General features: G+C 35.9%; 1 long non-coding RNA gene across 1 annotated transcript in view; it reads left to right on the forward strand.

Moving 5' to 3' along the window:
• Positions 1-13221, forward strand: part of LOC111817078 — a 15064-nt gene extending 1843 nt beyond the window's left edge. The window contains exon 3 of the long non-coding RNA XR_002821348.1: positions 13152-13221. This is a non-coding gene — a long non-coding RNA (uncharacterized LOC111817078). The remainder of the gene's footprint in view (positions 1-13151) is intronic.
• Positions 13222-13432: the final 211 nt, after the last annotated feature.

Below are 13432 nucleotides of genomic sequence, written 5' to 3' on the forward strand. Positions count from 1 at the left end.
TTCTCAGATAACTGAAGATATGATAACCATAATGAAAGACATGGTTAGTGAACCCAGAGTAGATACAGATTAAAAGAAAACAAGTGCTTGGGTAAAAGATGTATGTTGTGAACATGTAACACAGGAAAGAAATAGAATCCATGCAATAAATTCTAATAGGTATGTAGGAGATTTAAAAAATCCATTGAAAATATATGCAGCAGAATGAAGCACTGTGAGGACAAAATATCAGATCTAGACGACAGGTTTGTGATTAGCAATCATGAACAATTAGAAACAGCAAGGGAGGGTCAGCAAGATAGCTTAGTAGACTAAGCACATGCTTAGGTAAGCGCAGGGACCAGAGTTCGATCCCCAGCACCACATGCTACACCAGACCCACCCCCCCAGGCTTACTGAGCCAGCCACTGAGACCAGGTATGGTGGTGCATGACTGTAATCCCAGCACTGGGAGGGCTGAAAATAGGAGGACCACTACGAGTCTGAGCTGCAAAGTGAGACCCTATACCAAATACATTATTAAAAAAAGAAAGAACAAAGGCTGACAAAAAATGAATCCAATGGATGCTAGATGAATGCTAGATGACGTAAAGAAGAATAACATAAGATTGGTTAGAGTCAATAAAAAACCAGAAGATAGTGCAAGTGATATTAAAAAAACATGTTATAGAATTAATAGCAGAATACTTCCTAAGCCTGGAACAAGAATTTGACAGTTAATAAGGCAGAAAGAACTCCAATTAGCCATTATCAAAAGACATATGGTAGTCAAGATTCCAAAAATTCAACACAAGAACAAAATATTAAAAGATATTAGATAAAAGGAAAAATGCACCTACAAAGGAAAGCCCATCAGGATCACTGCTGACTTCTCAACATAAACCCTTAAATCAAGGAGAACTTAAAGGGAAGTATTTCAAGGCCGAAAAGAAAGCAGATTCCAACCTAGATTGATATACCCCACAAAACTATCTTTCTAAATTGATAGAGAAACAAGATACATCCATAACCAAGAACACATGAAGAAATTAATGACTACCAAACTACCACTCCAGAATGATCTAAACGATGTTCTAGAAATAGATAACAAACACTACAATTCCCAGAACCCCAATAGAATAAATCTACCAGACAAAACAAAGCAATTGAACAGGGAAAAAGACCAACAGCAGGAAAATAACATGACAAGGATAAATCAATACATATCAGTTCTAACCATCAATGTGAAAAGTCTCAATTCACCAATCAAATGAAACAGACTGGTGGAATGGATCAAGAAACATATGTTACATGCAAGAAACATTTTACTCAAAAAGAAATTCATAGAGTGAAAGTCAAAGGATGGGAAACAATATTCCATGTAACAAGAACACAGAAAAAAAAAAAAAACAGAGGTAGCTATTCTGTTTGTCAAAAAGTGGATTTCAGTCAAAGATGGATTAACAGAGACCAAGAAGTCATTATATCCTTATTAAGGAAACAATCCAAGAGGAAGAGATAACAATTATAAATATATGCACAAAACACCAGTGCACATAACTATGTAAAACAAATATCAATGGACATGAAAAATCAAATAAATACTAATAAAATTGTAACAGGGAGCCTCAGTTACCAACTATCACAAATAGAAAGATGCAACTAGGCAAAAAAAAAAAGAAGTACCAGAATTAAAACAAACCTTTGAACAAATGGACTTAGTAGATATTTACAGTTTTCCACCCCACATCAGAATACACATTCTTCTCAGCTGCACAGAGGACATTCTCCAAAGTAGACCACATATTACCTCATAGAAAAGGCTTACGTAAATTTTAAGGCACTGAAATTATCCCATGCACATTATGAAAACATAGTGCAATGAAAACGACTACAGTTCATTTTGGTGGTGCTCTGGTTTTCATCTTGAACATGGCTTCCTGGCTCTGGAGGGGAAGGTGGTGTATTGCTCAGCCTCTTGGAGAAGCTTGCCATGCTGGCTTTCCTGATGGAACTCAGCTTTCCTCATCACTGGAGGAGCTTGGGACCTCCCTGCTGCTGAGAATGGCTGTGGTACTTTTCAGGGGAGTTCTGGTTCTTATCTGGAACATTGCTTTCTGGTTCTAGTTCAGATCCCTCAGCCTGCCAGCACAGATCCTTCATCCCACTGGCATAGACTTTCTAGTTTCCCCACTGACCTTTGGGCCTTTCCAGAACAGACCATGAAACAGGCCTGCATGAGATACTGTCATGGGCTCTAGGCCTCCAATCAGACTGGTGAGAGGAACTGTTATGAGCTCTAGGACTTCAGCTGGACTCATGTAGGATATTAGGATCCAGGTCCACAGCTGGATTCTTTGATCTTTAGTGTGTGGACAGATTTCCTGTACTCTTTGTGTATTATTCTTTGGGTGATTATAAAATAGTATTATAAAATGTGTCCTGTCTTGTATTGTTCCCCTTGCAAAAACTCCAAACCATGACAGGTTAAATGGAGAGAGAGAACTGACGAAAAAAGAAAAATCAAGATATATTATGTACAGGTACAAATTTCCTACGCTGATGTGATCATTATGTGTATCTAAAATATAACAATAGTATGTGGATGAAACTAGAGGATATACTCATAAGTGAAATAAACCAGACCCATATGTGTAAATATCATATTGTCTCCCTAGTGTAAGAACCACAATGAAGAAATAAAATCTGAAAGGTATAACAGATACAGTAAAATGGAAAGAAAAGGAAATTTAAGGATAAACAACAAAGAGGAGAGAAAGGAGAAAAGATCGGGAAAAAGGTAGGGGGAGAAAGCATTTAAGTATATATACAGGATGGCTAAGGTGGTTATACTAGGAATTTCCATCAGTTTTTTAAAATGTAGTTACTGTGTAGAATTTTCTTCTTGACTAACTCTGTATGCTGATATCTAGAACTAAGCAACTACATCGAGGACAGCAATGTGTAATGCAAAAACCATGCTTAAACACTTGTCATCTTGGTCTTCTAAATGTATACGTTTTCTAATGCCATATCAATTATTACTATAATCTCTTTAAAATAATTTTTCCATAATTTTATTGAGAAACAAATAGCAATGAGACAGTTTAAATCAAATTGGTAGGACAGTTTCAATAATTAACACATTGCATACATTCTTCCTAGTGGTTAATTGCTGTACAAGATGTGGACATGATATCCTGTTTACAAACACCATTAGAACAAATCCCTCTATTCATTAAGAGAATGTAACTATATATCTATCCTAACCACTTTGAATACACAGATACAAAATGGACATTCAACTGTATCCCCTTTTTTTGTTAAGTTCCATTAAAATAAATTTTTTAAAAGGAAAAAAATGAAAAAAAAGACAAGAACAAAAATTTAAGATTTCTTGAAAACAAGCAGTAATATTCATTCATATATGCAATCTTATATAATTATATCTATTAATCTGAGTAACAGATTTGGTGATAAAAATAGATAATACGGGCTGGAGAGATGGCTCAGTGGTCTAAAGCACCTACTTAGAACAAGTTCAGCGAAGCACAGGGACCACGGTTCAATCCCCCAGCACCACATGCCAGCTAGCCCGCCCCCTGGTGGGCTGAGCTGGCCACACACACCTCTCTCTCTCTCTCTCTCTCTCTCTCTCTCTCTCTCTCTCTAATAAAAAAAAATAGATAATACACCAACCACTGTTAATCGGCTATTCTTTGGAAAATCTGTAACATATGTATTGTTGTATATTACCCTGTCTCTGTCTTTGTTTCTGATTTTTGGTCTTGCTTTTATTTTTACTCTCAAAATAAAATAAAATTATAAAAAAGCAGTAAGTAAACACTAAACATTCAACAACAACAACAAAATATATATATATATATATATATATAAAACAATTAATTTTTTAAACACAGCTTTAAAGTATTACAGATTACTAAGGCCTTAAATAATTTGCATCAATAAAATTTTGAGCACTGTTTCTAAAAATTATGCCAAAAATATTTCAAAACAGAGTTGTACTTTTCCTAAGATGAAAAGAAAAAGTAACATGGCAGGAATGCTCTACAAGAAAATGTTAGGAACTAGAGCGCCCCCATGTGGAATCCTCGTGTACAGTTCAATTTCTTTACTCCTATTCAGCCAGAAAGAGAAGATTCATTAGTATGCACTGTACTACTACCTATGTGTCACTATCCTCTGGATCAAATATATGTATGGTAAGGAATACCCAGTGTTATCAAAGTAGTCTTTCTAGCTAGCATGGCTGGGACTATCAGGGAAAAGCACAAGACACTAAGGAGGAACTCTGAGTGGCCAATGTAGGAGAAACAAAAGATCAAATTCTTCCTCCAAACTTTCTAGATAGCAGTGATCTTAAGATGAGAGAAACTTAAGGTCAGTTTGTACCTGACACTGCATGTACTGGCTGTTTTGTTAGAGTGTAAGACATAGTCCACTGCGTTGCAGGAGCTCTTGATAAGCAACAAAGACTTTCTAAAATATAACCACACACTAAATGTAACCTATGTTGAGCACACTAATTCAGTCAAACTTGAGTGGGGAAATGAACCAGAGAAAATAAAACAGTGAAGACAGAGGCAATCCTAGATTTGATTAGAAATTCAAAAGAAGAGAAGGCAACTTTCTCTCTAATAACTGTTTAGCAGTTAAAAAGGTTTTAATAGGTTTCAGACTCTGAAACCTATTTCAGGCAATGCCTCACCTAATACTTTGGGAACAAGCTAAACGAAAATGAATAAAGTCCTGCTTGTGAGTACAGTCACAGAATTGGCAGCAACAGTTAACAAGGATGTTCTTTATATTATAAAGCAATCTAGTCCAAGCAAGTATGGAATTTGTAAGAGAATATATCTTTTTATAGATTATTTAGCTATATTAATCTGCATTTTACATTGTTTTTTCACATGTCCATTATGTATACTGACGAAAAGCTCATATTCACCTATTGCCTAGAAATAAACTGGAGTAAAGGATGAAATGGAGGATTGCCATTTAGACTTCAAATTATTTAGGTGTGTTTCTAGCTTCACCAACTTTCTCTAGGATTAGAGCTTTGAGGATTGGCTGATTATCAGTCCTCAATTAGAACACAGACATGAAGGGTGGTAGAGGAAGTTTCCCGCAGAGGGGCTGTTAGGGAAGGAGCAATATAGAGAAACCCTGAAATATATGAATGGGATGACCTGTATCGGCTAGCAGAATCAGACCTAAGGAGTTCAAGAACTTAAATACAAGTGTAGGCAGATTACCGGTAGCTTAGTCATTACTTCAAAGTTTCTTTAAAGCTGCAAATCAGAAGACTTTCTATCTACTGGAAGTACTTTTCTCTAACTGCACTTTATACAAAATATTCAAAATAAGTGTTACTTATTCCACTGTGGATTAAAATTAAAATGTACTGATTGCCTATTCACTGTATGTCAGCCGCTTTCTGTAAATCAACCTTGCACATCAAAAGTTAGCCATACTTTATGGGCAAAATTGATGGTGAGAGAGGTTAAAAAATATATTCAACTCACACAGCTGGTAAGAAGAAATGTGGCAATTTAAGGTCACACCCAACTTACTCAAAACCCTAAATGTATTCTGCTTCATCATCTAGTCAACATAGAACGCTGACACCCAGAAAGAAAACATCAAATGTTAGTTTCTCTTTCCTTCTTTCCTCTTTTTAAAAAAAAAAAAACAACCCAGCTTGTCTTCTCCTTTAGAAATAATGGATGGGGGGGATGGATGGGTGGATGGATGGATGGACTGATGCAGAGATAAGGACAATAAATATTAAGCAGGTTTTTAACTTTTTTAACATTAAAATCTTCTCCATACCTCATTCAGAACATGATTCCTTCTTTTTGTCATAGAGATCTTTTTGTGTGGTCACCGCATCTTTATATCCCATAGCAAGAGAAGTTGCATAGGGTTCACAAACTCACATGCCAACCAGGGCAGACAGCAGTAAAGTGCAAGAAGACAGGTGGGTGGGATCCATGGCATAGAATTTTAATGAATCATGTTCTCATCTTCCTTCCTTAAGTATTCAAGATAAGGTTTTGTTGGCTCCAACACTGTTGAACTGTTGCCTTATAAAACAATCAACCAATAAATAAACAAAATCAAACCTCATTTGAATTAATTTACTCCTCATAGCATTTTAAAATGTACCAGAGCCTGAAACTGTTTCCCACTAATATAGTTTCAGAGTCTGGATGAAAGTTATGCTCCTTCCAAAAATATGCCACATTAGCTCTAGATTTCAATCTCTAGGGATTAAGGGATAACCCAATAGCCTTTACTTTCCAATGTTACTACTTCATTCCTACTACTTTTTTCTCCCAAATCCTTAGGCACCCTTTCTAACACTTTTCTGACAAGTCAGGCTTAGCTAGCCAAGCTTAGAAACATGGTTGAGTTCCACCTATGTGTGACAAAATACTCTTATTTCTACAACTGTTCTTTGACAGGAAACCCAGGAATGTGGGCTAGGGCTAGGTTGATCAGCAATTCCTCTGATTAGTTTGATGATGGAATCCAGATAATCTAGATAGTGTGGGAGTTTTCAGTGCAATATTAAGGTCATCCTTGATTCATCTATTCACAGGAGCAAAGTTAATAACAACTTAACTGCCAGACACAATACTTGGCACTGAAGTTACAAATATGAAAAAGACACTACCTCTGTTCCTTCAGAGTTAACTTATTCATCAAGACCATAATATGAGAAAACAACAGACATGAACTGTGGCAAGCACTGAAAGATATACTGTATGACCAACGAACTACATTTGCAGTCAAATGTTCAACTTGATTCAAAGTGATGAAACAAGACTAAATAAGTCTCAAGAAAAAAATTCTCAGTTTGCCAGGGATTGTCCAGGTTTACCTGGAGAAACTACTTGAGAAAACTACTTTTTAAAAAAAGTGTTTAATCAAGATTTACACTAAAAAAAAAGACCAAGGAAGGTGAACTGGGGAACCTGAAAACAATACAGCATAGCTAAAACACAAGTGTACATAGCAGCACAGCAAGAAATGATGCCATAACAACAGGCCAGAGTTGGACATACAATGAACTTTAAAAATAAGTCTTGCTAAGAACTTTACTCTGTATAAGCAATGAAGAATCATCAAAGGGCTTTTACAAAGTCACAGAATCTGATTTTCATTTTGGATAATTTTTCTGTGGCCAACAGACAAAACTAGGGGTATGGAGACCAGTTTGGATACAACCATAATAAACTGGGTAAAAAAGAAAGAGGTTACATGGGAAAGAGAAAAGGGGATAGATGCAACATATACTTATAAAAAGATTTGTGGTTGCCTGTTGTTTAGTGATTGAACGAGAGAAAGATACCTAAGATGACCTGCAAGATTTCTGGCTTGAACTACCAAGTAGATAGAACAAGTATGAAGGAAAAAGAACAAACCTGAGGTTTTAATAAGTGAGTACGGTTGGTTGTTATTTTCTTCAGATGATATTAAATTGAAGCCACACCTGTGGTTTTACAGTAAAATATAGACATTCAAAAATGACTAATAGGTCATAACCACCCTACTAAAAACATCTTATTTGGCCATCAGATTGTTGATTCTCACAGTTTAAGATGTGAGTTACTCAGCAAGTTTGGAAATTGAGAATTCCACCACACACACATACGCACGGACGCATACACATATGTACACACATATGATAATGCACACATGAACAAAACCCTGGACTTCTGTTTTCAGCAAGGTGAGGTCAATATCCTGCCAGACAGTAACTGTGGTCTCACTCTGGATTGGGCATGTGCTACCCAGTTGACTGAGTTCCAAAACAGATTAATGTCTCCTATATACTTAACTTGGCTTCATTCACTTTGTAGACAGATAGGTAGTCTAAAAGTACCACTTTCCCAAATCTCCAGCTCCCATATATATATTCTTTATTAAAATGTTTCTAAGAATGCAGGCTGTGCTTACAGTAACCCTTCTTTCACTTAAACAAAAGAAAATCATGCCTGTTGCTCATTCTAAATCTATTCACAGCAATTTCCTAAGACTATAAAATTCTATCCAAACAAACAAAAGGATTTTTTGAAATACCAGTATTATGAATGTGTCCCTTAATGAATAGTCAAAATATTTCCCTGTTTTATACATATTTTTTAATCTTTTATTTATTATTTATTTGGTATAAGGTCTTGCTACGCAGCTTGGACTCATAGTGATCTTCCTGTCTCAGCCTTCCTAGTGCTGGGATTTGAGGTCACACTTGAACTACATAGTGAAACCCTGCCTCAAGCAAATAAAACAAAATTCATAACAAAGGAAAGATGATATCCATCAAAAACAAGAGATAAAGCAGGGGAAGGAAATATCAGCCTACTGATCTATTCATTGCTTACAGGAAAGAATCAATTAACATTGCGTAAAATCGGAACATCTAATTCTAACACTACATTTATTATATTCTCAGTATTGTTCTCTTTCTCTTCTTAAAGAATCACATAGACATTATTAGCATAACGCTTTATTTTCATTAAATCAGCCTTCACAGCAAGTCGAACATGAATAAAACTCCAGGTGACATGTGAAGCTGTTGAACTTTTGCTGAATGAACTCGATCTATGCAACTCTCACCCAGCTGTGCACATACAAAGAAGTCTGGAATAATGCTTGCCAGAAGTTAGTATTATTTTTTTTTCTATGTGATGAAGTTGGAAGTGATTTATTGCTACAGTCTTTTTGAATTCTTTGTATTACTTGTGTATTTTGTACTTAAGAAATATATGTTATTTTAAATTCAAAGTCATTAAAAATATATAAAACAACTCACATGTTTGCACTCACACAAATACAAATTATGGACAAAGCAACTTTGGAGCAAAAGAACACCACCATCTAGATGGAAGGGGTAACAGCTCCTACTCTAGGGAACTGAGACAGCAAATTCACTCAAGAAAATAAAGAGCAGGTCAAGGAGGATGTGGAGTCAAGTTCTTAAACACAGACAACTTAAGCAAAGCTTAGGATATTTTGCTAGAAGTAGTCAAAACGCTGATACAATGGAATCCCAATTAAAATATTAACAATATTCCTGAAAGAATGAAGGTTCTGCATACTGTCATGATATATTCATACTCATGTTTAAGGCACTGCAACTCAGAACAGCCAAGCTGTAGAAGTAGCCTAAATGCCTATCAATAGATGAACAGATAAAGAAAATGTGGTTTTATATACACAAATGAAATATTACTCAGCCATAAATAAAAATGAAATCATGTCACTTGCAGGAAAATAGATGAAACCATCATGTTAAGTGAAATCAGGCAGATTCAGTAAGCTAAATATCCATGTTCTCTCTGGTTTGAAAAACCAAGTGTGAGAGGCAATCAGGAGACAGTCTACTGGAGACAGGGAAGGGGAAGGAGAGGAAAAGAAAATGACAGGGAGATAATTAGATTGAAATTGACTGAGACATATTAAAAGCTTATAAAACTTTCCAAAATAAGCCTCATCCTCATGTAATATGCACTAATAAAATATTTTAATACTAAAAAAAGGAATGCAGTTGAGCATGATGGTTATCACAGTGAACAATAGGGTGAAGGTGAATCATAGATTTCTCCGTATTTTAAAATCTAGTTAGCCAACAATTATTTCTACAGAGAAGTGATTATCAGAATATTCTGTATCAAGTCTCCTTTTGCTCTTAAAATTGACTGAGGATCCTCTTGTTTGTATGGATTATACCTATCCATATTTTCCACATTACAAATTAAAACTGATTTTTAAAGGAAATACAAAAAATAGTAAAAAAAAAATTAGAAATGATACAGAATTTCACTAAGCAAAATGATAGGAATTCAATTAGTTGTTCATATTAAGTATGCAAAACTGGTTAAAAATTATAAAAAATTAAAAAGGAGAGAGAAAAAAATTAAGCATTAAGGGCCGGGGAGATGGCTCATTAGAATAAGCGCTTCCCTGGCAAGCGCAAGGGTCTGAGTTCAATCCCTGGTTCTGCAAAAAAAAAAAAAAAAAATTAAGCATTATGTGCCCCTTTCAATAGAACGGCAGAAATCAGCAGTGCAATCATCCAAGTTCTCCTGTGTATATACATATGCATTTCTTTTTTCCTTCCTTCTTTCCTCTTTCCTTCATCCCAATTGTTCCTTCCCTTTGAACAGTTTGTTTCCCTTTCACAGTATTTACTGTACCTTTCAGATTTTATTTACTCTTACATGTTCTTACACTAGGGAGAAAATATGATAGTTATTCATTTAATAATATCAAATCCACATTGACAGCCTATCTTTCATGAAATAACATTTTATAAATCAAAAATATTAATGAATAGAGTGACTTTTTATGTTTGAAAAAAATCTAAGTAGTGTCTTAGCTAATTGGATTCTAGCTTCTGGTTCTGCACTCCATCTGCTGTGATGTCATGCATCTGAAAACATTTTCTGTATTTCTGCACACTTGGAAGATAATGAGCACGAAACAGACAGATACCACAGTAGTGTCATGATGAAGGCACCTTTGACCTCACAGTACTGTAACAATACCTTCTGAGATGCAGCCATATAAAATTTTATAGCACTTTTAGAGGTATAATTATCTTCTAGAGTTTTAATAAGCTTTCTAGAGTAAGATCCTCCAGGTAGTGAACTGCTGCTTTGGATAACCTTAGTCACTGATACTGCTACACATGCACTGTCATTTTCTCTCTAAGGGCCAGCACTGTAGTGGGTTTTCTGAAATAAACAATATTCTCTGGTGTCCCCCATAAAAGCGTAACACCATCTGTTGAAAAAATATCATACTGTATTTCTTTTCCTGAAGTGTGTATACATCTTTGGTAACTGTGTATTTATAAGTCTTCAAAAATATCTTTAAGGGGGCCACAGAGATAGCTCAGTGGTCCAAGCACCAGATCCCCAGTACCACATGCTATGCCGGCCCAGCCCCAGGTGCAGCCACCAACAATAGATGTGGTGGCGCATGCCTCTAATCCCAGATCTGGGGAGGCTGAAACAGGAGGATCACTACAAGTTCAAGCTACGTAGCAAGATCCTGTACTAAATATTTTAAAAATAAACAAATAATAACCTTTTTTCAATTGCTTGTACTTTTTCTCTTAATTTTTTTTGCCGGGGGGGTGGAACCAGGGATTGAACTCAGGCCCTTGCCAAGGAAGTGCTTATTCCACTGAGCCATCTCCCCAGCCCCTTAATTTCTTACGCATTTCTTTTTTTCTTTCTTCTTCTAATTTTACATGCATATATCTGGTAATATGAATAACTGATTGGAAGACAACATTATATATTATAACAATACTATGAAATTCATATTACTTTGTACTTTTTTTTTTTTTTTTTGGTGTAACTGGGGATTGAACTCAGGCCCTTGTGCTTGCCAGGGAAGCGCTTAGTCTGCTGAGCCATCTCCCCAGCCATATTACTTTGTTAAGTGCAATTCTGTATCACTTGAAATCTTTTCTGTTTTAATTCTAATTTGTACTCTTTAAAAAAAATAAAAATAAAAATAATTCTTTTGTTTCGTTAATTTTTTTGTGGTACCAGGGATTGAACTCAGGACCCTGCACTTGCCAGGCAAGCGCCTATTCTACTGAGCTATCTCCCTGGGCGGGTCTCACTACTAGATTGGACTCAGTGATTCTCCTGTTTACAGCCTCCCAAGTGTTGGGATTCCAGGCACGTACCACCATGCCCAGTCTCAACTGCCCTGGGGGCGGGGCCAGCACAGCAAGCCGGGGATCGAACCCCCAGCTCCTGCACCTGTTTGCAGGTGCTTTAATCCACTGAGCTATTTGGCCGACCCTAAAGATGGATTTTTATATTGAGGTTTTCTTTAATTTTGCTTATACCTACACTAACCCATCTCCCCTTGACTTCCAAAACACAATAACTAATTCCTAAAGTTAGTATGAGTAAATATAAATGTAAATCTCTGTAATACTGTCTATCACATATGAACAAAAAACATATAGTTTTGTTTTATAACAGCTAAGATTAAATTTGTTGGTGTTATAGCAATAGCTTTGCATATCAGTCAGCAATCATGAGATCTATGTATTCTGTTGTGGTTTTGGTTTTTGTTTTATTTCCACAGAGTTGATTAACTTAATGGCAATGTGTCTTTTAATCATTATTTTACCTGTAGCTATTCAGTACTTTTTTAAATGTTGTTAGAAGTGATTTTTATGTTTTTCTCTACTTGTGTTACTATGCTTTTAAAATGTTGTTCATGGGTTTTGTGGAAGAAATATATATTTCTCTATTCTCCCATCCAAGTACTAACCAGGACCGATTCTGCTTAGCTTCTGAGATCAGATGAGATCGGGCATGTTCAGGGTGGTACGACCATACACAACATTTCTCTATTCTCATTCTGTTTTCTTTTGCCATTTTTTCTATGGGAAGCTTAGTTCATGTTTTATACTTTTTCCTTGTAGCTAATAAATACACTTAAGGTCATAAGTTTTCTTATTTCCTCAGTCTCACAACTCACCTAGAAGCATGCTGTTTTCTATACGTGTGATTGTAACATTTCCATATACAAGCTTTAATTTTGCTTTGTCTACCCTTGTTCACTTATTTCTATTTTTTGTGGTTAGTTGCTGTGGCATTTTGATGCCCAGTTTTGGACTTTATTCATTCTATACTTGTAAACTAGTACATATATGGTTAATTTTATTGCTCTTGCTCATGCTACTGGGAAAGAATGTGCATTCCCTGCTGAAAGCAGAATTAGATACACCACCATTACATGCAAACTGTGGCATTCAAGCCTTCTGTACATTTATACTTCAACACTTTGACTTCTAACAAAAGCATACAAATCACTATTTGTAGACATTTTACTTTTATTCCTATTAGTTCTAATTTATATATCTCAAATTAAATATTAGGTACTACAAGTTCTTCACAGGTAACGCTTTGTGAATTCTTCCTTTTACCTATATGTTATACCTTTTAAATTACAAATGTTTTACCTTCAATTATACTCTGCTGATATTAATGGGTTTTTTTCCCATTGTTCTCTTTTTATTGTTTCTTCTGCAACTTTGTTTTAGGTATAGTGCCAATAAAAAATATCTAATGGGTGATCAAAAACTAAATGAAGCGGCGCATCCAGAGGTCCCGTGGATCTGTTTCTTGCTTCAACAGTGTTTGGACGGAACAGACCCAGGGACTCCCTCTTTCATCTTCCCATCCACCTTCCAGGTACAAATTTCAGGACCATCTTCTCACCTATCTCCTCCTTCCAGGACTGGACAACACCGTTCGTTTTTGGGTAGCTCCTTATTACTGGCCAGCCATGACCTCTCAGATTCATCAGAATTATTCCACTGAGGTGGAGGCTGCTGTCAACCACGTGGTGAACCTGCATCTGTGGGCCTCCTACACCTACCTCTCTC

The sequence above is a fragment of the Octodon degus genome, unplaced genomic scaffold (assembly GCF_000260255.1).
Source record: "Octodon degus isolate 3935 unplaced genomic scaffold, OctDeg1.0 scaffold00048, whole genome shotgun sequence".
Classification (NCBI taxonomy): domain Eukaryota; kingdom Metazoa; phylum Chordata; class Mammalia; order Rodentia; family Octodontidae; genus Octodon; species Octodon degus.